The sequence below is a fragment of the Triturus cristatus genome, chromosome 10 (assembly GCF_964204655.1).
Source record: "Triturus cristatus chromosome 10, aTriCri1.1, whole genome shotgun sequence".
NCBI lineage: Eukaryota > Metazoa > Chordata > Amphibia > Caudata > Salamandridae > Triturus > Triturus cristatus.
In genome coordinates, this window is record NC_140593.1 from 263,540,896 (window position 1) to 263,566,475 (window position 25,580).

Genomic DNA, 25,580 nt, shown 5'->3' on the forward strand with positions numbered 1-25,580 from the left:
AACCCCTTCCTCTCAGGATGGGAATTATATACTTCTTACGAATGACAGTATAAAAATGACAAAACATCATAAAATGGAGAGTATCCTGGGGAGAATAAATATCACATTGACAAGGGTCCGCATTCTCAGGATTACACCCCTCCTGGAAATCACCTACTAAAAAAGGAACCAAATTAAAACGGAACCTAATTAAAAGCCAACGATAAAAGGGCTTATTTACTGTTACCAAATAAGGTTCTATACAGGTATTCGTTTTTGTTAAAAAATGGGCCCTAACTAAGGGTTTATGTAACTCTTGACCTTCCCTTTCCACAGACAATAGGTTCTTGAAATTTGTTTTCACCCACAACACATCCTCCTTCCGGATCTTTTCAGGGGCTTCGAATAGCTCTGGCCACCCCAATTTAGTTAACATACGTTTGACATAAGACAACCACTTGATCTTGTTGGAATTATGTAAATAAACACAGTCTCGTAGGATCTGGTGATTCAAGGTCAATTCAGGGTTCAACCAAGTTTTGAGCCAGGAGAGCAACGGAGCTGTACTCAAATTGTCAGAAATATAACCTATCCCCAGTTCCTGATGTATAGAAAAAGTTGGAGTAGATTGTGGGACTGATAAAAATTTATGTTCTGCTATTTGGATGCCAGCCTGTTCTTTAAACCCCATATAGAGGAACCATAGGCCGCAATCGCCAGACACTTTGCTCTATATATTTTCAGTATGCTCTCAATCGGTCTGGCCCCCAGACGCTTTGCGAACCCCATTAGACCTAGAGAGGATCGAATGATAGCATTCTTTTTAATTTTCTGTTGGGATATCCAAGAAGACCTATCGTCAAAAACCACCCCTAAATAAGTAAAGGAAGAGACCGAAGTCACTTTCAGCCCATTACAATAAAAAGATTTGGATTTTCTAACTCTATGATCAGATGACATAATATGTGACTTACCAATGTTTTCTACCAAATCCAGCGACTGCATGTGGGCCCCAAAGGCATCTAAGAGCCGCTGGAGACCCACCGCCGTACGTGCTAGAAGAACAGCGTCATCCGCGTATAGGAGGACCGGGATAGGACTGTCTTCTACACGCGGGATGTCCAAAGGCGCCACCAAAAGTGACTTGTCTAGGTCATTGATGTAAAGGGTGAAAAGCAGAGGCGCCAGAATTCACCCCTGACGGACGCCTCTGGCTGATTTAAAGGAACTTGAACATTTGCCATCCTGTGAGATCCTGACTGAAGCAGTAAGATCTTGATGAAGATCGGCCAAAAAATACACTAAAGATGGGTCAAGACCTTTATCCATCAGAATAATCCATAGCTTTGTCCTGTTAACCAGGTCAAACGCTGAGGATAAGTCCATAAATGCCATCCTTAAACAGCCTTCTTTTGCCACAGTATATTTGCTGATTAATAAGGACAGATTGAGGCACTGATCGATGGTGCTTCTACCTTTTCTGAACCCGTATTGTAAGACAGAAATAATATTCTTCTCAGTAGCCCAATCCAAAATTTTGGTTAAAATCACTTTTCCTATTATCTTCACAGAAGAGTCAATCGGGGATATTGGTCTGTAACACCGCGGGTCCCCTCTCTGACCCTTTTTAAAAATCGGGATGATAATCGATCGAGACCATGATGCAGGAAACCCTAATATACCGGAGACATTAAAGATGTTTACCAAAATTTTTGCCCAAAAATTGGGTTCGCTTTTATAAAGATCTGCAGGGACACAGTCAGGGCCTGGGACCTTATCACTAGTAGTCTCCCTGATTGCTTTCTCCACTTCCTCTTCAGAAAAAACAAGTGGAGCTAAGGCTTGATCAGATGATGGTCTAAAAGACAAGCCATGAGCCTCAGTAGAGGCATAGATTGCCTCAAAATGGGACAACCATTGAGCCTCTGTGATGTTACATTCCTGAATCTCAGTATCCATACCAGAAGAGAAGGGGGTGTTAATAATTTCCCAAAATGTTGAGCTATCCCTTAATACTTCTACTGATAACAATGCATGCCATGCCTCTGCCTTGATCTCTGCTTTCCGTCTATTAATAGCTATTTTATATTGTTTCCGCAAGTCAGCGATTAAAACCCTATCACGGGGTAGACTTTTCAATGCTAGAATAAGGGATCGATGAGCATGTGAGCATTTATCATCGAACCATTTTAAACCACGTAACGCTCTTTGTTTGGAATTGACTGTTAAATCGCTAGCTAGCTATTTGATTACAAATACCCTCAAAGGCTCTAAAAATAGCATCCTGCGGGCTAGAGGGGTCAGCACATATTGAAATGTTTCCTTTGCTTTTCTTACACAGGTCTATAAAGAAAATATCAGGCATAACTTTTGACCATCTGAGCCTTCTCCGCTGATCACAGGTGGTCACACTACTAGGAGCAGAATGCCTACTACCGAAGGCCAATAAACCGCAACTTTTGTCTAATTCCAAAATTACTGGGTTATGGTCACTAAAAGGCGATTCCCTGGCATTATAGAAAACTACTTTATCTAGTAGCATAGGAGACAAAAATATATAATCAATAATGGTGTATCTGGCCATAGATTTAAACGTGGGGCACCGCTCAAAGTCATTTGCAAAACCGGTTTAAAAAAGGTCAGCTTCAGACAAGAGAGACTCTAAACCCTCCCCCCGCTCGGAATGTTCAAAATGGGGGGTCGTTGCAAAATTATAACCAAAATCATCTTCAATTTGACAGTGCAATTCGCAGAGATGTATATTAAAATCACCCATAAGCACAACATAGTACAAAGTAGATTGCATTAACCTGTAATTTTCTAAAAACAGTTTTAAAATGCTCAAATGTTGATTCCTAAAATCATTCTCCCCAGAATTATAAAAATTCACAAGAAGTATCTTTGGATAGTTTGGGGAACATATTTCTACTACCAGACAATTGAAGGAGTCTATGTCAATCCTTTTAGTGCGACCCCTTAGTTTCAAGGACAAAAGTAACATAAGACCGCCTTTTGCTCTTCCTGCCGAAGCAGCTCGGGCTGGTAGGAAATAGGAACTGGAACCATCCAACCAAAAATTATCCCCCCTGTCCCAAGTTTCCTGAAAGGCAATCATATCAAATGTTTTTATAAAATCTAGCCAGTTAGGATCATTTCTCTTAGATCTTAAGCCTGCAATGTTCCAGCTAAAAATTCTACAATTGGTTGGATTTACATCTCCAGTATCCTCTCGAACATGATTAATGTGAGGCATTTCAGATAAACAAATCTCGCTCCCAGTATCAATGCCAGCCAAGTTATTAGCGCTATGAACAAATGAATTAGCCTCTTTCTCCATAAGTCAATCATTAAACTCTAACTGGCTTAATGGTGAGAATCTATTTGACAGTGGTAGACCCTCCTCCTTAGGTCCTAACCACACACCCGTGATATTAGGAGGCGAGGCTCCAACCCCACACATACTTGCAGGGCTAGAGACGGTGCTTAGGGATCGAGGCGGGCGCGACAATGGCTGGGAGGTATTATAGGCCTTTATCCTGTTAGGAGGATAATCTATACTTGTTGGTGGATAAAAGTAACCCAGTGGGACAGCCCTTATGCCACTCCTATTTAGGTCGGTAGCATCCCAAAACAATCTATCCACTATATCTGGTTTATTAAAGTTAACTATGATACAGTCGCCAGAAACTTGCTTGGGACGATTACCCACCCAGGACACCCGTCTTGCCATTATAATATGATTTGAAATCTCAGGGAGACCTGAACAATAATGATTACACCAATTTTTAGTTTTGCGCAGCAAGCCATTTGTTGACTCATTTTCTGGACAAACTATAGAGGGAACCCCTATGAGAACAGCAACCAAAGGAGTAGCTTCTGGGGGAAGGTCGAGCCTATTGTTGATATAGGGATTGGAGTTCTTATGGTGTTCTGGGTTCCCCCTAGGTGCTGTAGACAACCCTCTTGATTGCGTTGTAACGGTACAGGGGATAACATTAGAATCCCTTTGACTCGAAATATGGGGGACACCAGACCTATCCCCTAAATTCGACATAACACCCCCCTCCGAAGATGGCAGCAAGTAACACGGTTGGTTATTCCCTCTATTGATTGGCCCAGTTGCTGCTGAAAATGCAGGTAACTGAGCCACATCAATATTAGCTTCCGTAGAGCGCAATTGTTCTCTCAAACGGGAATCCATGATGGTATCTAAACGTTCACATTTTTTTTTTAGATCAGCCACACAAGAGTTCATGGTGTCAATTATATTCTTAGCAATAGTAGTCAACATTGATTCAAATCTGGAGCTAAAGATATCCTCAATAAGGGACCGCAAAGCCTGTTGAATGGACTCATCAATTCCCTGGGCAGACTTGGAGGTACAATTCTTGGGGCCCTTAGGGCGCTTTATAGCTATTTTGTTAGAGCATTTTACACCTGCAGGCCCCTCCAAGGGGGCCCTTTCAGGGTTACCAAGGGCCAAAGTATAAGCCCTCTGAGGACTAACCACACCATCTGTGGCGGCCATAACCGGAGGTAAAGCGTCGCTCTTTAGATTAGGGCCACTAATCAATACAACCGGCTCCAGAGGTACAGGGGCGGAAGCCAAGGAAACTGTGCCCAAGGGCTTCACTTGTGTCCAAGCCTAACTCTTTTTCCGCGTTTGCTATTTCCTTGTTGAGGGCACCCACGGCTGAAGTCAGGTAAGAAATAATAGACGGTGACTTTCTGGGTATTTTAGCTTTTAGGCCCCCCTTGTCTGAGTTACCCAGATGTTTACGCCTACCCATCAGGACACGTTGATGGGGTGCCTCAGCCCAGACTCCTTTGGGTTCCGACGGGCGCAGACGGGCATGGACGGGCCTGCCCTTGGCCCGGCCTTCGCCCAGGCAACGCCCGTGCGTGTCCCGCACTGCGTGTGCCCCGTGCTGGCTAAGAGGGTCTCTGGCGCCCTCTGATGACGCCAATCCTCGGCGCTGTGCCGGGCCTTGTGGGTAATGTAGTCCGTGGCCTGTCCGGCACGGATCCCTTGCGGCAATACAGCGGGCCTAACAAACAGCCCAAGCTGTTCCCCTCACGGTAGCGATGGAGAAGGTGGAGGAAAGAAAGTCCTAGCCGTTCACCTCACGGCAGACCCAGGCGTGAATAGCCCATCCCGCGCTGCGTGTGCCCCGCGCTGGCTAAGAGGGCCTCTGGCGCCCTCTGATGATGCCAATCCTCGGCACTGTGCAGGGCTTTGTGGGTAATGTAGTCCGTGGCCTGTCCGGGCCGGATCCCTTGCGGCAATACAGCGGGCCTAACAAACAGCCCGAGCCGTTCCCCTCACGGCAGCGATGGAGAAGGTGGAGGAAAGAAAGTCCTAGCCGTTCACCTCACGGCAGACCCAGGCGTGAATAGATGACTCTTTGAGGCTGGTTGAAGTTATATCCGCCCATTTTATGTAAGTGGTCAATGGTTTAGGATCTATTCCTTAGTTCCAAAAGTACATATGGAACTTTTTCTCATTGCAGTTTTTTCCTTTCAGTGATGTTGTGAAACTGTTCTTGGACCAATCGAAGTAACTAAGGTTGCAGTCCTCTTTTAATAGGTGACTTTTTTATACTTTTCTGACAGCTCGTTGCTTTTTATTATGGTTCACTGGGTGTCCATTATGGAGGCAAGCTTTTTATCTCCGCTCAGTTCCATTGCATGGTCCTTGTTTTCTTCTTTTCTTTCCTTTTTTTCTTCTTCTCCTTTTTCTTCTCTTTCCTCAAGTGGGCCTTTTCTTTTGAAGGAGCTTACTTTTTAACAAATGTGACCCATATGTATTTTTCAGATATTGAATTGTTTTTGACGCTCAATGGAACTTTTAGTCCTGAGGATGACCGTGTAATTCTACAGTGGTCGAAACGCCGTCGACGCCCTTGTGGCCAAAATTTATGAAGGACACATTTATTTTTGTATATGTTGTACCCTCATTGTAACATGTATTTTTTTGTTTGCCACTTGTCTGGTCTGTGATTTATATTGTTTGTATACCAGCACATTGTTTTGAGCGTTATTGTCTAAAATTGTTTTAGATTTTTGTAATAGATTTACAGTGATTGTTTTTCTGCATATGGGTATTCTTATTTCTCTCTTTCTCTTTCATTAATGTATTATTTGTTTAGTGTATGATTTTTATATATATGTTTTGTATTGTTAAGCAAATTGCTTCTTGAACCTTTGTTAGGAATAGATATTATTGCCCCTGGTTCAGGTGTGTTGGGCTGCCCCTGTTGTTGGTAATGATTCTCATAAGTAAAGGCCTGGGACAAAGAAGAAGGAATCGGAGAATTAGAGATTATCAGTAAGCAATCTAGACATTTCTGATCCTTAAAGTAATTTTACCATCAAAAGTGTCCATGTTTGTTTCTCTTAGTTATTCACAAAAGGTGACCTAGCAGTTATAAATTAATGTCTCCTGTATAATAAAACCCTACATTAGTGTGATATTAGGTGAAAGTAAATCAAAATCAGTGGGTGATGAGTGGGAAATTGAAGGCATTGTTCAGCTTCTATGTTTGTGACTAAACAAACAATTCAGGATGTAAGCATACACAAACTTCCCTCTGGTTGGAACCCCTGTCCAAGAGTTTATGACACAAAGGCAGGACAGCTGCTATACACAGGATTACATTTCTGAAGTAACCTTTTTGGGACAGATCCACACTGGCATACTTTCAATTCTGGAGTCATACATTTGCCATAGGGTGAGGAAAAAATGCCTGCTATTTCAAGTGTCTGTCTCCAGAATGAGACATAACATGCGGCTCTGGTATTTATTTTACCAAAATCTGTATGTTTTGCCTTTTTTTCTAGGCTATTTTTGCCGATATATTGTGGGTTTTTTCCTTGCTAATTATGTCATGGGAAATTTTAAGGGTGCGATAATTATCATACAACTTCTGACTCTAATCCCTAAGCAAATTCTTATTTGAAAGGGGGTCTAAATTGTACACCCTGATTCATATACCCAAGCCAAACATTTTCATATTTGCTAAGATTCTGTCCCACAAATCCATTTGTAGCACATGTTTGTCCTGCACGTCCAACTTTTAAACCTTTCCAAAGTTTACAAACTATGCAATGTTTTGAAGAAAACTTCAAAGAGTGTGGAAGAAGAACTTTGCAATTTTTAGCGCCCCTGTGCACAATAGAGCTGTAATGGCTCCTTCTGGATGCCATGTCTCTCATTAAGGTGTTGTGTGGTCTGCCAGCATCCATCATAAAACGGACTTTCATACTTGATAAGAGTCTCACTTTCCAATGAGAAGATAATATGATAACCCTATACATCAGAGGCTGTCCAAGAAAGGAGATATCATTCCACTTCTTTCCCATCTTAACTGCCAACTACTCTTTTATATTTTACTGAGCCCAATACCCTCATTCTAATATGAATATATCTTACAGTGATCTGGAATCTAGACCAGAGTGGGATAACACTTTTCAAACTTTCTTCTACGAAAACGTGTTGGGAAAACGATTCACTTGGTGTGTAGAGTCATGCTTACACCTTGTAAAAGTTATCTCTTCACCCTTCATCTGTGGGATATTTTGTGAGGCATTTGACAGTGACCATTCTGCACAGAAAGTGTAAAAACTGTAAAAACGACTTTGTCTGCAGAAAAAAACCTTGTAATGCCTAAGTAGAATTAAAAAAAAGGTGAGGAAAGATCACTTCCTTTTGATCAAAATGTTTGGTTCCTCATTCATGCAAATGCATGTTTTCATGATAGACCAGGGCGCACGTTAGCCGTCTCCTCACCATTATTACAGCGGTGACACTTGTTCCACTTAATTTGTGGCTGATTAAGCCTGGTGGGTATTTGTGGTGCCACCTTCTTCCCCATCACCTCAACTACAATTGATGTATGCCATAGCATAATCTGCAATGCAGCATCAAAGTGTTAATCCCCCCACACATGCACACACACACAAAGCCATCTCTCCCATGGCAGTATCTTCCATACCTTGAGGAAGTGCCCGGGACAGCAGTATCTTTGGACCTCTTAACTGCAGACTAAGCTGCCACAATGTAGATTTTCCTAGTTTTTATGACGGAAAGTCTTAATTTTATTAAAGACACGGAGGCGAGTATTATGCTTTCTTATCTTGCTTTTTATTCAATAGCAGCCAAGATAAGTAACAGAAACTACAGTTCCCAGGGGCTCAAGGAAAAACACTGACCAATGGGGACGTAGCAAACAGAAAAACCTAAGACCAATCATGGTAACCATTACAATAAACGTCATAACTGACTGCGCAGCTTCCTCTTTTCGCTGACGAGCGGGTCAGATAATGTCAGAAAATAGCGGAACAATAGCCAACACCAAGGAAAAAGCCAAGGTCCATGAACAAACTTCTTGAGCCAACGCAGACCAGGAGTGGAGAGATGTAGACATCGGCGACGGTGACACAGGCGTGGAGGCAGAGAAACTCTGAGAGGGAGAAGACCACTGCCGATGCTTGACTGGATAATCACGAAGATGCCGGGGGCAGAGCTGGATTCGCTGAAGGGAGGGAGAAACACACGTTAGTAGTGTAGTGGTGGGATAATACTCGCCTCCGTGTCTTTAATAAAATTAAGACTTTCCGTCATAAAAACTAGGAAAATCTACATTTTATGGCAAGACCGGAGGCTCCTATTATGCTTGTTCAAAGCATATTAACCGCCAAAGAAGCCACAGTATCAATAGGTTTGCAATAAAACATTCGGAAAACATTATCGTTAGACCAATCAGCTGATCTCAGAATGTCCTCGAGGCGGGAGCCTGCCCAAAAAGCCTTAGAGGCCATGGCTCCCCGGGTGGAATGAGCTCCGAAAACGGAGACGTCAATGCCTGCCAGGGACATAACCCAGCGCACCCAACGGGCAAGGGTAGCAGAGGAAACAGGGAGATGGGGTTTGCGGAAGGAAATGAGAAGCTGGGAATTAGAGGGCGTTCTGAGATTAGCCGTAGATTGTTCATAGGCCTTTAAACATTGACCGACACAAAGTTTAGGATGAGAGGGAAAATAAGGGTAAAAAACAGAATTCAAATTAGTTTTGGTTCGTCTGTGAATCTGGAACGTAACCCCTGTGGGAGAAAATTGACGGCCGGAAATATCCAAGGCCTTAACATCAGAAACACGTTTGATGGAAACAAGACATAACAGCATAGTAAGTTTTGCAGACAACATTTTTAGGGAAAGGGAAGCATTATCCGGCCAATCAGAAAACAACTTAAGGACAACTGAAACATCCCATAAGCTAGAATACTTAGCCAACGGAGGTTTGGAACAGCGGACTCCTTTTAGTAGACGGCAGACAAGGGGATGAGAGCCAATAGGCTTGCCATCAAGAGGGGAATGGTTAAGAGAAATGGCTGATCTATACAGAATCACGGTCCTATAGGACTTGCCCGCGCTGGCTTCCGAGGCCAGGAAATTAACCACAAAGTTCAAAGGGGCTGAAAGGGGATCGATATGCCGTTCCAGACACCAGCTTGCCCAAAGAGACCAAGCGGATTTGTACGCTTTTGAGGTTCCAGGGGCCCAGGCTTTGCTGATGAAGAGAGAAGCTTCCTGCGAAAGGAGGACGTCAACAGTGGAAGACCGGACACCTTCAAAGCAGACAGGACCAGAGAGTTGTTCAGAATGAGGTTGTGGGGGCAGCCCAAGGGATTGAGTAGAAGGTCCTCTCGTTCCGGAAGGAAGACAGGAAAGTCCACCGCCATTTCCAACAGAGACGGGAACCAAATCTGAGACTGCCAAAACGGGACTACCAGGATTAAGGACGTCGACTGCCGACGTACCTGAGAAAGCACACGACTGATCATGGGAAAAGGAGGAAAAGCATAATTGAGATGAAGGGACCAGTCTTGAAGAAAAGCGTCCGTCGCCAGAGCAGAAGGGTCTGGGCGCCAGCTGAAAAAACGAGGTAACTGAGAATTGAGGCGTGAAGCGAACAGGTCTATCGAGAAAGGACCCCATTTGTGAGAAAGGGATAGAAAGACGGATGGCAAGAGCTTCCAGTCGCTGGAGTCGCGAAGATGGCGAGAGTGCCAGTCTGCCACCGCGTTGAGGTCCCTCGGCAGATATTCCGCCGTCAGGGAAAGTTGATGCATCAGACAGTATTCCCATAAACTTTTTGCCAGTTCTGCCAGAGGCTTGGACTTTGTCCCCCCGAGGTGGTTTATGTAGCGGACCGCAGAAACATTGTCCATGCGAAGAAGGATGGAACATCGAACTTTGTTTTTGGTAAGGCTTTGGATTGCAAAGGAGCCTGCAAGCATCTCTAAACAATTGATGTGCAATCTGGACTCCTCTCGAGACCATGTACCTCCAGTCGAGATTTGTCCACAACGGGCGCCCCAACCCGACAGGCTTGCATCTGATTCTAATACAAGATCTGGGGCCGTAGTGAAGATAGCGCGGCCGTTCCACGCATCTAAATGGTCTATCCACCAAAGTAGTTTGTCTCGAGCTTCGTGGTCTAGGGAGATGAGATCGGAGTAAGCCAAGCCCTGACGAAGATGTTTGATTTTTAAACGCTCAAGAGCGCGGTAATGAAGGGGCCCCGGGAAGATGGCCTGAATGGACGTGGATAGCAGACCGACTATCCGTGCCAGAGATCGAAGGGAGAGGAGGGAGGACCGAAGGACAGACCGAATCTCCGACTTGATCATGGAGACCTTTGACTGAGGGAGAAGAAGACATGCTGTGGAGGAGTCCACTTGAAAACCCAGGAATTCTATGGACTGGGAAGGAATGAGCATAGACTTCTCGAAGTTGAGAAGGAAACCCAGATCCAAAAGGAGTGACTGTGTAGTGCGAAGATGTGAGAGAAGGTGCTGCTTGTCCGAGCTCATGAGAAGGATGTCATCCAAGTAGATGATAAGTCTGATCCCGAGGGATCTCAGAAAAGCCACCACCGGTTTTAAGAGTTTTGTGAATCACCAGGGGGCTGAAGAGAGACCAAAAGGCAGAGAGGTGAAGCGGTAAGTGACGTTTGACCACTGAAACTGAAGAAACTTGGTGTGTGACGGATGAATGGGCACAGTGAGGTAGGCGTCCTGAAGGTCCAGTCGGACCATCCAATCGTTTGGTCGAAGAGTGTCTCGAAGATGAAGAATGGTCTCCATTTTGAAGTGGCGATAAACCACAAACTGGTTGAACAACTTGAGATTGATCACTGGACGTAACTTTTTGTTCTTTTTCTGAACCAGAAAGATGGAGCTGAGGAAACCCGAAGGATCGAAGGGGGCGATGGAGATGGCTTGTTTTTGAAGAAGAGAAAGAATTTCCGAATCTATGAGAGCTTGTGTGTTGAGGGAGAAAACCAAGGGACGCGGTAGGGTGGGTTGAAAAGGCGGCGAGTAAAGCTCTATAAGATAGCCTTGAACCGTGTCTAGAACCCAAGGATCTGCACTGATTGTTTGCCATTTGGAAAGAAACAGTTTTAGACGACCTCCCACAGGGGGAGGACTTACCCTGTTGATTAAAGTTGTTGTTGTTGCGGAAGTTCTTCTGTTCGCGACCCCGGAAGCCTCTGCCGCGTTGCGGGTAGAAATGTGGTTTGAATTCTTGCGAGGAGGAAGCACCTCTGGAGCCTTGATTGTGGAAGGACCGGCCGGAAGAGCGACCCCTGCCTCTGCCGGCCCGTCCAAAAACCCGGGGGGAAAAAACCTTTTTTATGGATTGTTGCGCCTTGTCCAGAGACGCGAAAGTGGACACGAATCTACTGAGGTCTTTAACCAGGGTGTCCCCGAAAAGAAGGCGTTAGCCTTAGAACCTGGATCTTGTGGGGCAAGATTGGCCAATTTGGGGTCCAATTTTATTAGAAGACCTTTACGCCGCTCATGTGTGATGGCGGCATTAGCATTGCCCAGAAGACAAAAGGCGCGTTGAACCCATAGGGAGATTTCTTCGGCAGGTAATTCAGAACCGTCTAAACGGGAGGATTCCGCCAGGTCAAAAATGCGTGCCAGGGGACCCACCACGTCGAGGAGTTTGTCCTGGCATGTGGACCAAGCTTTGTCCACTCCTTTTCGGGGGTCTTTGCCAAATTTTGAGAAGAACGTTAGAAGAGGCTGGTCGATAGCAGGAACCATAGTAACCTTCTCTGGTAAGGAAGGCTTAGGGCATTCTGACTTTAGACGTGATCTGACCGTAGAGTCCAGAGGGAGGCGTAGTCTGGCAGAAATATACTCCCCCACATGAAAGGCAGGAGTCCATTTGGTAGAATTGGGGTGCCTGATAGAAGAAGGGTCAAACATAGGGACTCCGTCGGAGTCGAAGACTGGCTCAAAAGCAAAGGAATCCGATTTGAACTTTTTGGAAGGGGGGGAATCAGAGACGTCAAACACGTCAAACAAGTCATCTGCGTCATCCAAGTCTGTGTCAGTGTCCAAAATGGTGGAAATGACTAGTTTTTTAGGAACCTCTGCATGTTTGGACTTATGCTTGCGTTTACCCTGGGAAGCTATGAACCCCTCCTTGCAAGGAGGCCTGGGAGGCACTTTGTCCTCAATCAGATGCGAGGGGACCTCGCTAGTCAGTGATGACGCAGTATTCGAAGCAGAGGCAACCACCTTTTTTGGTCTGCTATCCCCCGCAGACTGGGCCAGGGCTTTGGACAACAGACTTAACATCGTGTTTTGCATGCCTTTGGACACGCGTTTCATTGAGGACTCCACAGCATTTTCTACCGAGGCATTAATAAATTTATTTAAATCATGCTTGAAGGCTTCGCCTTCCTGAGAAGCCTGGTCTCTCATGGGAGAGCTGTCAGAGCTCATATTTGCAACAGGAGGTAGGCAAGGGTTAACGTGGAGCCAAGGGGGAGGAGTCGAGCAGAAGCAACCTCCCAGGGGCGTGTATAGGAACGAGGAGAGCCCGGAGCACTCGCGTCGGAAAGAGCGAGAGAAAGTAGCAGAAAGGACCTCCGTGAGGTCGAACACCGAAGCGCTGATTCAGGGACGCTTTGTGAGGCGAAGAACGTCGTAAGGGAAAGAGCACGCGATGAAAGCAGGTGAGCGCGCGAAGGGCAGCACCACCGGAGACCGGGGGGGGGGGGGGAGGAAGAAAGTGAGCGCGAAGGCGCGTATGGATTCAAAGCGGCACAAAGAGCGAAAGCGAGCGTGTGGAAATACCTTGAGGCACAAAGTAAATAAGTTACCAACACAATATGCAAATAACCAATAATTTCACAGGAAATATGTAAGCGAGCAAAGAAAAGGGCACTTATCTGACTGCGAGCAGCAAGAAAAGAGGAAGCTGCGCAGTCAGTTATGACGTTTATTGTAATGGTTACCATGATTGGTCTTAGGTTTTTCTGTTTGCTACGTCCCCATTGGTCAGTGTTTTTCCCTGAGCCCCTGGGAACTGTAGTTTCTGTTACTTATCTTGGCTGCTATTGAATAAAAAGCAAGATAAGAAAGCATAATAGGAGCCTCCGGTCTTGCCATAAAATTGGCTTTTTCATCCCTTACCAAGGTGGGCATGTGAGGTGCGACTGCATTTGACGCTGCTTAAAACTCTTGAGCAGGAAACAAGCGCTGTAATATTCACACGCGAACTGTAAAAATATCCTTTACTCGGTGAAAACGGTAGTTTTTAAAAGAATCCCCAAATTCAAACGCTCTCCCTTTGAGCCTTTTCTAAGCTCTATTACTGCTTTACAGAAGGAGGAAATGTTTTTGAATTAGAAACCGTGAAATCGAAATCCAAAGTGTTTCCGCGTTTTAAAGGTGATTACCTTATGTGCTGTTTTTGAAAGCTGCACCTGTAGTCAAGAGGCCGCATCAGTGAGCTGAAAAAGCATGCACATGATTGCAAATCATATGCATTTTCTGACTTTACATAGGATCCCTGATATACATCCAAATATAAATGCTAACCGCATAAGAGTCTGGCTTCTTGAGCAATATCTGCAATGCTGCTACAGCAGCCACGTGAGACGGGGATGGGTGGACGGTAATTATGAGGAGCTTTGTTGGATCACTCGAGAATTTGCCAAATGGGTTCAGGAATAGTGTGTACATCTGCAAACCAAATATTTTGGCACTGACGAATTTCTAAGAATAATTAAACGTCATAAGCATGATCACAGATATTGTGAAAAGATATTACTCGTGACAAGAATATCTGGAATTGCCCATATCGCCTCCTTGTATAAACGCATATATTAGGAAAACATCGATATGATTATGCGCTTCCTTACATTACACAGCTGTCAAATGAAGGTACAACACATATTTCTATTTCCCCCCTAAAGTGAACTGATCTTGTTTAACAGAAATGTGTCATTTTGTTTGTTGTTTATGTGCACACAGGAATTCTTGCAAAGCATGAAAAGATGGGGAGCTGAAAACGTGTGTATTTGACAGAAGTCACATGAGCGCCTACTTCTCCAGTGTTTATACAACACACACCACCGGCACACCCACTCGTACCTTGGGGTGACCTTCTGAGGAGCAGACCTTTGATTTCATCGCAGGCAGCCAATCAAAGATTGCAAAATCAAAGGTATGTTTCGGTCACATGATTGCTTTCTTCTACGTCTTTAAACGGGGAGAGTACGTTTTGTTCTGGTTTTGTGCGGAAATCAGTCTTTGTCCCCTGGAGTACAGGACTCTAAATGTTGTGTGAGCGCTGATTGTGATTGTCGACACACGCTCGTGTGCTGCTCCGGCTCTGCTCCGGGGGGCCGGCCTCACAGGGGTTTCTTCTGTGAGTTTCACGCTATAGGAGTGCGTGCTCCTCACGGGAATACACCGTCGAGTGCGACATTGTTTTAGTGGCAAAATGCAGGTTAACAGACCTCTCTCTCCGCATTGCTACCATTACCACAAAACTTAAAGGGTGGAAATCCTGTCACAGGGCAGGCCCTGCAAGGGTGGAGTGTAGCAAGCAGTCTGTAAAAAAATACAGAATTTAGTATAAATCATTTCAAAATTGTTTGTACATATCTCTAAATCCAGTAGTAAATGTGCGCATTCATTATATCCGGCTTTATGGCGGGATGCATCGCTCTACCTTAAGAGTGGGTATGTAAATGCAGTAAAGTGATCCTTTGACCGGCTGACTTAAGAAATGCCCCCGTCACACCCGGGCTGGTAATACCGCTGGTAATGCCTCTTTGGGTGCAGACTCCCATATGTGCCTACAACGGAGGAGGCACACATCGAAGACTGCACCCCTGCCTTTCTCCAGGCAGAGTTAAGGCAGCGACACTTGTCCATCTCTCGCCCCGCCCCTTTTGGCCCGCAGGCCGCAGCTGCTGACTACCCACCACTCACTAAAGGGGGGCACTTTGCACAGATCTCTTGGTCCCCGGACAGATCGATCTGTAGGGCAACAAAACCACCGTCCAAGACGTGCCTCGAGTGCGGTTTGCATTGCTTTATTTGCCAGCACCCTGCCCCTTTCGCGACCACCCTACACTTCCGGATCCTTACCTCAGCTTTGCAGGTTGGTTTTTATCGCTGCTTTCACCATCTGCCACTGTTTTTCTGTCCTTCTCGTCCTTCTTTCTACCTTTTTTGACATCTGTCACAGTCTTGCTCACAGTGAAAGCCTGACAATGAACACATTTCTGCCCCAACAGTGAGTGCTCGGGTGCACCTGTGCGGAGTTTCGTCCACCCAACGTCGTCTCAGTCAAGGGACCAACCGACACCCGGTCGGTGGTCCCGACTGACTAATTAGGATGCGACTGAACGCTGTTCGGTCGCATTCCTATACTTTACAATAGGAGCATTAATTCTGGCCGGAATGCATGCTCCCATTGTAAAATAGGATAGGAAGTGCACTTCATCCCTGCACCCCATGGCAGACACCCCAAGGTGCGTACCACGGGGTGCAGGGATTAACAGAGGGGCACCATAGGTGCCCCCTCTGCCCCCAACCAGAGGCCGTGAACTCCAGGGAGCCCTGCTGCGGTCCCCCAAAGTCGAGTTCCGTCAGCCTTTCTGCATCAGAAAGACCAGCACAGAAAGGCTGCCGAAACCCGACATCGTAATCCAAGGGGTGGAAAGAGCCGCCCTTGGGATTACTGGCTGCATACTGACTGGTAGACGGGCTGTCCGAGCCTGTTGGTAGCCAGTCGAAATAACAGTTCAGATTCCTTTCTGAATGCCTCTATCGTAATGAGGTGGTCGGAAAGGAATCCGACCGGCATATTACGATGTGGTCTGAAAGGCTCCGACCAATGTTTGGAGCCGTTTCCGACCGCATCGTAATAAAGCCCATAATGTGAAATCTGGTTTTTTTCCTCTATTTTTTCCTGTGGCAAATACAGGTTTCCCATTTCCTGGGACACAAATAGCCAAAATGTTGTAAAATGTTCTTGTTTTTTGTCTTTTTTTATTCTAGTGCAAAGTTTCTTCAATACTGCAACTTTAGCATACAACTGCAGGAAACAGAACAGGGAAACCACTAACCCTGGGCGTAGTTTGCGAAGTAGCGCTACGCGTAGCTACACAAAGTGCACTTCGCACTACGCAAGCTGCGCGTAGCTTCGCAAACTGCGTAGTGCACTGTGCAAGATGCTGTTCCCACTAATTGCCCAGTGCCGGATGCTTGTCCGCACTGTGCAATCAGTGCAAACTGCATCTTGCACAGTGCAAGTGGCCGTTTTCTGCCGCTCGATAGATTTCTACTCGAGCAGCAGCTTTCTCAACGCGAACTGGTAGTTTCTCAGCGCGAGCGGTCGCGTGCATATGCGACCACTCGCAATGAGAAACCTGACCTCCCCGCATTGAGAAGCTCCCCGGAAGGTTTATTTTCCACGCTCGCGATCGGCAACTTGATGTTGCTGATCGCGAACGAGGAAAAAGTCTCGCCGGGATGTCATTTTGCTTGTTCGCGGTCGCCAACTTGACTTTGAGGTCTGCATGCGAGCAAAAAATGACCGCTGCACTACGCTACGCTATGCATGTTTTCACTGTGCTTCGTGCAATTCGCGAAGTAGCGCAAACTTCGCAAACTACGCAAGAGTAGTGTAGTGCTTTGCTCAGGCTTAGAAACCAGGCAAGAGTGAAAATAATAATATCACCACATTTCAGGCATGGGGTTTGTGTTTGTCAGTTTCATGTCAGGCGGTGTGAAGTTCAGACCATAAGTCTTCACCCATCTCTAGCAATTCCTCCGTCAGGTGGTCTGACTCCACTCACTAATATCATGATGGGTTTCTCTGGCACCGGACAGGTGTGAGCTGAAAGCCTATTTTATGCACATGCAAGGCGTAAAGTGCATTCCTTTTAAACCAATATTAATCTGTTAGTGCTTCAATTTCGGATAGCACAGCTCAGAAACCATGAGCAAGGCTTGTCGCTTTCAGTTTCTGAGCTGGGCTGCCTGTGAAAGCACTAACTCAGAGAAATATGGCTTCAAAGTAATTCACAGTAGACCCCGCAGGTGTGTTAAACAGGCCCTTGGCTCTGTGCTGCGCCAGCAAAGCCTATCATGATACAGCACTAGGCTCTCTTGAGCTCTACAATGGCGGTGGATACTTTCACAGTAGTGCAAGGAGAGAATTTGAAACCTTAACCAGAAGTACAAGGGAACAGTTGGAAATTGCTATGCCACTGCAATGGTAGTGCCAGGGCTAGTTACTAAATGTATTCAAAAACAGAAAGAGGTTGATGTTTCTGGGTGAATCTTTGATGTAAGTAGGGGAAGGTCTGTCAAGGGCGACGAGGTAAGCCTATAGATGCTATATTTCCTGGAATAAAACTGCTGATCTCTTCTGGACCCTATTGGTGATGGCCAGTCCTGCTGAGTCCTGGTGAGCACATCTCATGTGCCTTACAGGGTTCCCTCTTGTTCTCGGTGAGATTCCTTCCATTCCATTCTGTACATGTGCAGGTCTCACCGCCCTTTGACAGCAGCAAACATCTGGGCTGTAGCTGTTCATGTTGACACTCTAAGTCAATAAGTAAGGATCACCTCACCACCTTGTGGGGCAGAGTCAGCTGTGCTGAAGCATCAGGGTTCCTGAAGCAGAGGTGGCTCCTGAAGCACACCCGCGCAACTCATATTATGCTATGTGTGATGTCCAAAGTGCAATATCCACTCTATGCAGGTAGGTTGGTAAAATACGAGGACTTGTGTGCGATAGAAGAAAGGCATGTATGATATCTGACCCAATCCATATGTAAAGCCAGAGGCATGGAAAGGCGTGTGTGACTCTAGGTACAGGCTTGCAAACTGGGACCCCATCCCTCAGCTTTGCACCTTAGATTCTCAATCTTATGGTCCATCGTGGTGACATAATGGCGCCCTCCATCCACCACACCACTCTGACGTTTGAGGCTCAGTGGCGGTCTGTGAGGGCAACAGAGGATGCATGTGGTGCGTTTGCTCTCCCAACAGTTACTCTAGTCGTTTTAGGCACATTATTAACAAATAGGTGGGCGACACCAAATGTGCAGCCGACTTTAGACGATCTAGATATATTTACACCTTTACCTTGTAATAATATTGCATTTTAATGGGTGGCATTGTTCTGACTCCTGAAATGAGTAATGCTATTTGATCAATCAATCAGGATTTATAAAGCACGGCTAATCACCCAATAGGGTATCCAGGCGCTTGATGGAACTCAAACATACACACAAGCAAACGACTGCTTATTGCATTAAAACGGTTCATTCTCTGCGTAGAGAATCTATGCTCCATTCTGGCATTTTCCTGGAACCTTTGGCAGATATAACTCTGACAAGAGCAGAGTTTGTGACTGTAGAATCAGTACAGCGTGTTTCCATGAAGACGACGGCTGAGCAGGAGAGTAGGTTGTCGCTGTGACAAACATAATCTTGCCTGCCATGCTTTCATTCAGAACAAAGGAAGCTGCACTTCTAATTGAAGGGCTTCCTGGCTGCTGTTTGAATGCATCTCACCGGCAGCTTCTCTGATTGCTGTGCTACTGAAAAGTAAAAATATATTATAATACAGTGAGGTGTAAAATGGGATTTTCTATGTACAATGCATTGGTTCGAGTGCTGAGATGCACACAGTGGTCACCGTCGATCCATTTTCAGTCAATCCCTGACAGATCCAGACTTTGTAACAGAGAGACAGCGTGCGGGAGATGGGGAACCACTTAAGGGCGTTGAATGAGACAGAGGATGAAAAGAGAAAAGAGAGACAAAACTGAGAGATATATGCTGACAAAAAGTTATCGAAAGTTAGAGAGAAACATTTAGGAAAAGCAGCAGAGAAAGAGAGGCAGACAGACATAGGCATTAAGTGACAGAGTTAATGAGCAAGGGCTAGATTGAGTGATGTCACCCAAAGAAGGGCGAGAAAAAGCGAACAGAAAGAACAGGAAAGGAGTGCCTAGGACAAATACATTGAGTAAGTGAAAAAGAAAGCAACAAAAAGCAGATTGGGAGTGTGAGAAAACAGTGAGATAGGCTTTCAGAGAAGATTTGGAAGTATTCGAGTGGAAGATTCGGCAATACAAGGAAGAAAAATAAGAGAGTTAAAGTAAAGGAGAGAGAAATTGGTTAAAAGTGAGGAAGAAGTGCAATGAAGTGAAAGAGAATGAGAGAGAGAGACAATGAAAGAGAGATAGAGGCAGTGACAGAGGCTGGGAGAGACAGTGGGGTAGAGCAAGAAGGTAACATTCGAGAGCTACATAGAAGAGAGGCGGAGAGAACAAGAGAGTTGGAGAAATGGGAAAGAAGGAGAGAAGATGTAAACAAAGGATTTTTTCACAATAGAACTTTTGAGACAGATACAAAGAGATGCGGAGGTAGATGCAGACAGAGAGAGAAGAGAGTGAACAGTGATAGAAAAGGGCAGCGAAAGAGGCCCTAAAGAGAGCAGAGGAGATAAAAAGAGGGAGAGGTAATGATAGTGAGGTCTGTCGCTCAATCCCAACAGAAACAGAGTTCTGCTGCTGTGCAAGCAAGCACGTAAAGTGCAGAGAAATGCCAACCAAACCTAGGACGAAGCCCATTACTACTTGCATTTAAAATAGACAACACCTTACACACCTTGGTAGTCGTGGAAATGATTGCTTCTTAGCTAAACTAGGACAACATATAGTGTGCGAAAGAAGGAAAACTGCACGAGCAGTTTCACAGCCCCCAAAACACAAACACCTCTGCAGCAGGGTAGTTGAATGAGCTGTGGCAAATGCAAAAAGATTGGCAAAACCAACTAGAAAATGTAAACAAAGAAACAAAACAAAATTAAATACTAGATACAACTAAACAGAAACTACTTGATACCAAAACACGGCTCAAAACATTAAAAAATGGACGAAACAGAACGACCTGGAATGCAGAACAGGAACAAGCATGATCTGCATCCCATAGAAAATGATGTACATGTCCACATGCCTCTACACAAGGGCAAGAAAACAAGGAAATACTGCTAGGTGAATTTGCTAATCAAGATCAATAATTTCAAAACAGTAAGGATGAACAGAGGATCCTCTGTTTATGACAAAGAACCAGAGTTTGCAGAAACGGCAACAGAATACGTTTCAGTGTGTCTCATCATCAGAGCCCCAGAGGGTAATATGTAACACTAGACCAAAACATCTCTGAACCTGCAAATGTTTGACTACTTGTCAATACACAAAAAATCATTCTGCTAAAACATTATTCGATTACATTAAATTGAAAAGGCGAGAGGGGACAATGTAGACACAAACACACAGATATCTATCTATCTATCTATCTATCTATCTATCTATCTATCTATCTATCTATATTCACTGAAAAAACCATAGGTTTCACACACGTTATAGTTACGAATTAGCATTTAAAAAACCTTGCAAATTCACTTAAAAAACCATAGGTTTCACATATGTTATAGTTAGCTGGACATTTCACTCGTAAAAAACCATTGAAATTCCCCCGTTATAGTTAATGCAGGCAACTATAACTCACGCGACCGCAATCCTCTGCTGATGACGTCAGATATTACATCACTGTATTTAGACACTTATTTACCCATGTCTTCTTCCATTAATCTTTAGCTATACATATATTACAAATATTTATTTTTCATAAAGACAGATATGTCATCAGTGATGTAATATCTGACGTCATCAGCAGAGGATTGCGGTCGAGTGAGTTATAGTTGCCTGCACTAACTATAACGGGGGAATTTCATTGGTTTTTTACGAGTGAAATGTCCAGCTAACTATAACATGTGTGAAACCTATGGTTTTTTAAGTGAATTTGCAAGGTTTTTTAAATGCTAATTCGTAACTATAACGTGTGTGAAACCTATGGTTTTTTCAGTGAATTTGTACCGTTTTTTAAATGCTAAGTTATGTATTTATTTATTTATTTATTTTCAGGTTTTTCACCGTGCGCGCACCGTGCGCGCTGTGGGCGCTACGTGCGCTTTGCGCACCGAGCACCCACGGTTCGCCGTGCGCGCTACGTGCGCGCACCACGCGATTTAAAAAAAAAAAAAAATAGTTTTTTTCACCCTTGGGGGCCCTTCTGTGACCCCCTGACCAAGGCTAGGGGGTCAGGAACTGTCCACTCTGCCCCCTTTTCACGTACTCCACCTTTTTTTTTCACCCCCTCAGACTGCGAGGGACAAAATGGCGGCCGACACTTCCTGGTTTCGACCGATTCGAATGTTTACCGACATCTAACAACCAATCAGAATTGCGCTCGCGCACGGCAGGGTGCGCGCGCGAACCCTGTGCGCGTATAGATATTGATATGCTTTTAAATGCTATTTTCTCAGGAAATACTGAACAGATTTACACCAGACCTGCAAAAGGCACTTCCTTGACCTTATGGCTACCTCTCTGCCAAATTTCACGTAATTCTGTTCAGCCGTTCGGGCTGTAGCTGCGACTAAATGTCCTATGGAAAAATGCATGGGGAAAACGCGTTTTGGGACCCCCCTTTTTCTCGGCCCCCGCTTGACGAATCACCCTGAGACTTTCAGGGTAGGAGCTGAACGGAGCACCCCATTAGTTTTGAAAATTTCGCGAGGATTCGTCAACCGGCGCCAAAGTTATTCAAAATAGAATTTTGAGATTTCCTATGGAAACTAGGTTGTAACTATAACTATCTACTGGCGACCGCCAGTAGATAATCTACATATATATATATATATATATATGTATATATATATATATATATATATATATATATATATATATATATATATATATATATATTACCTTACCTACTGTAACATAGGTTTCAGGCACGTTCTAGTTAGGAATTAGCATTTAAAAAACCTTAGAAATTCACTGAAAAAAAACATAGGTTTCAGGGGCGTTATAGTTAGCTGGACTTTTCACTCGTACAAAACCATTGAAATTCCCCGTTATAGTTAGTTCAGCTAACTATAACTCGCGCACCCACAAGGCACTGCTGATGACGTCACATATTACATCACTCATGACATGTTCAGTGACATCACTGATGACATCTCAAATGACATCACTGATGACATCATCCAGTGAATGTGTGTTTTTCTGAAAATTAAATATATTGTATATATGTCTATCTCAAGGTCAATGGAAGAATAAATGGGTATATAAGTGTCTAAATGGATGATTTGTTTTTGAAAAATTGATTGTATAACTGACTGTTTAAATGTATCTTAGTGAATACATGGCTTAGTGAGTAATGTTTAAATATGTAAATATCTGTATCAGTCTCTCACTTTGTGTATAAGTGGCTGCATGGGTTGGTGAGTAGCTACATGAGTGTCCATATAGGTTATTAGTTGGTTTTTTGAGTATCAGTGTGAGTGTCTGAGTGTCTGTATGGTCCGGTGGGGGATATTACGTACTGCATAGGTGCATGAATGAGTGACTCACTGTTTGTATGTATTGAAGACAGCATGTGTGCAGGACTGTATGGGTGGATGAGTGTGTGCATGGATGTGTTAGTGAGTGAATGACTGTCTCAATAGTGTCTTTATGAGTAACTACATATGTTTTAAACTAGTATATGTGACTATTGGTGTATATAAGTGAGTATATGTGAGAGTGAGAGATTGGAAGAGTTCCTGTATGAATAAGTATGTGTTTCTATAAGTGATTGTTTAAAAGACTAAGTATGTGTAAGTTTCTGTAGAAGTAAGTGTGGTGGTGTGTGTATAACTGTATATGCAAGTAAATGGATGTTTCATTCTTTATTTGCATGAGAGACTATGTGTGTGAGTAACTCTATGGATGAGTGGCATTGTGTAACAGGATGTATAGGTGTATGAGTACATATGATGAGTGAGTACATGTATGAGTGACTGTATAGGACTGTTGGTGAATGAGTGGATGTGTATGTGGATCTTAGAATTACTGAAAAGGTTGTTGTAACTGGTATTGGTATGTCCATTGTTTTGAAAATTTTATTTTCTATTTTTTAATGTGTGTATCAAAGGTTATATTAGGGTGAGAGGAGGTCTGCCACTCTATCACAAGGATGATGTCATCAGTGATGCCATCAGTGATGTCATTCGAGATGTCATCAGTGATGTCATGAGTGATGTCACTGACCATGTCATCAGTGATGTAATATGTGACGTCATCAGCAGTGCATTGCGGGCGCGCAAGTTATAGTTAGCTGAACTAACTATAACGGGGAATTTCAATGGTTTTGTACGAGTGAAAAGTCCAGCTAACTATAATGCCCCTGAAAACCTATGGATTTTTCAGTGAATTTCAAAGGTTTTTTAAATGCTAATTTCTAACTATGCCTATAGAGATAGGACATGTGAAGAAAGAAGAACAAACGCACAGAAAGAAAAAAAAGAAATGCAGAAAGAAGCAACAGAAGTCCTCAAAGACGAAGAAAAGTCCAGGAAGAAGGATAACATGCAGAGAACAAACAGAAGAGCTGAAAGAAGCCTTGTTGCAAAATCATCCTGTACCCTCAACTTTTTCAGACGGATACTGGTGATAACTGAGTCTGACTAACCAGTCCTAGAGCCATTGCTATGTTAAAAGGCACTCAGAATACAGTGAAAACACCTACATACACTAGGGAACACTTAGCGTTGGGGTCCCCCTGTGATTAGCATGATCTCCTCTGTAAGCCCCTAGTATATAATGGGGCAGGGGGATTAAAGCTATCTCTTAAAACGCGCCACAGGGCGTGTTTGCACATGTCACCTCAGGCCCCGTCCCCTCCCTTCCCCACTGTGTAAATACGCCCTGTGGCCGTTTTAAGTTGGGAGATTAAGTGCCCTTGAATCCTGAGGGTCACTAGGGTCCAACTAGACAACTAGGTACCTCCAGTAAGCACCACAGAGCTGCGTTGCAGAGAGATGTAAAAAGGGGCACGGCCTAGACCACCTCTCTGCAACGCAGCGCAGTGGCGCTTACTGGAAGCACCTGGTGGGCTAGTTGGCCCCCAGGGTCCCTCAGGATTGAAGGTGAATTATTTCCCCAACTTAAAACGCGCCACAGGGTGTGTTAGCACACGTCACCTCAGGCCCTGTCCCCTCCCTTCCCCACTGTGTAAACAAGCCCTGTGGCCGTTTTAAGTTGGGAGATTAAGTCCCCTTGAATCCTGAGGGACCCTAGGGGCAAAATAGACCACTAGGTACGTCCAGTAAGCGCCATTGAAGAGAGGTGTAAAAAGGGGCACGGCCTGCACCACTTCTCTGCAACGCAGAGCAGTGGCGCTTACTGGAAGCACCTGGTGGGCTAATTGGCCCCCAGGGTCCCTCAGGATTGAAAGGGAATTATTTCCCTAACTTAAAACGCGCCACAGGGCGTGTTTGCACATGTCACCTCAGGCCCCGTCCCCTCCCTTCACCACTGTGTAAACGCGCCCAGTGGCCATTCTAAATTGAGAGATTAACTCCCCTTGAATCTTAAGGGTCCCTATGGTCAAACTAGCCCACTAGGTACCTCCAGTAAGTGCCACAGAGCTGCGTTGTAGAAAGGTGTAAAAAGGGACGTGGCCTCAGAACACCTGTCTGCAACACAGCTCCCTGGCGCATACTGGAGATACTTGTTGGGCTAGTTGGCCCTCAGGGACCCTCAGTATTGAAGGGGAATTAATTCCCCAACTTACAACTGGCCAGGGGGCGCGTTTCAGAGATCTGCAAGGAGGGGGCGTGGCCTCCGGCGCGATGCCGGTCTTTTATTTGTTTTATTTTTTTAAGAAGGGGGCTGTGTGGCCCCACTTCTTTTTCTAATTTATTGGCCCTGGGGACCCCATCTTCCAGGGCCTGCCCCCTAATTTTTTATTTATTTTTTTAAATTTGGAAGGTGGCCCCCCTCCCAAGGCCTTAATCGGCCCCGGGGACCCCAACCCCCAGGGCATGGCCTTTTTTTGAAAGAAATTCTTTAGGAGGGGGCTGCGTTGCCCCCCTCCTCAGGCCACTTAAGGCCCCGGGGACCCCATCCCCCGGGGCCGGCCTTTGTTTTTTATTATTTTAAAAAAAAATATATTTATAGAAACACCTAGAACATGCTGGACAAACCGTATGTACCTATCACCATGACGATTTGTGTGATATTCATTAAAAGGCGACTATGCATACTATGAATCCACGTGGAATGTATTTACACTGAAGCTCTGACGTGTCTGACGCACTACCGTGCCTAATCCTGGCGGCCCCGCCAGTGGGTACTCTCCAAGTAGACAC

General features: G+C 44.8%; 1 protein-coding gene across 2 annotated transcripts in view; it reads left to right on the top strand.

Annotated features, from left to right (window-relative positions):
• The window catches only part of LOC146789297 (calcitonin gene-related peptide type 1 receptor-like), a 2,166,593-nt gene that overhangs the window by 400,751 nt on the left and 1,740,262 nt on the right, over positions 1-25,580 (top strand). For both annotated transcript variants that reach the window (XM_085630942.1, XM_085630944.1), the window contains exon 3: positions 14,319-14,511. The gene's annotated coding sequence lies outside the window, so the exon portion shown is untranslated. The remainder of the gene's footprint in view (positions 1-14,318; positions 14,512-25,580) is intronic.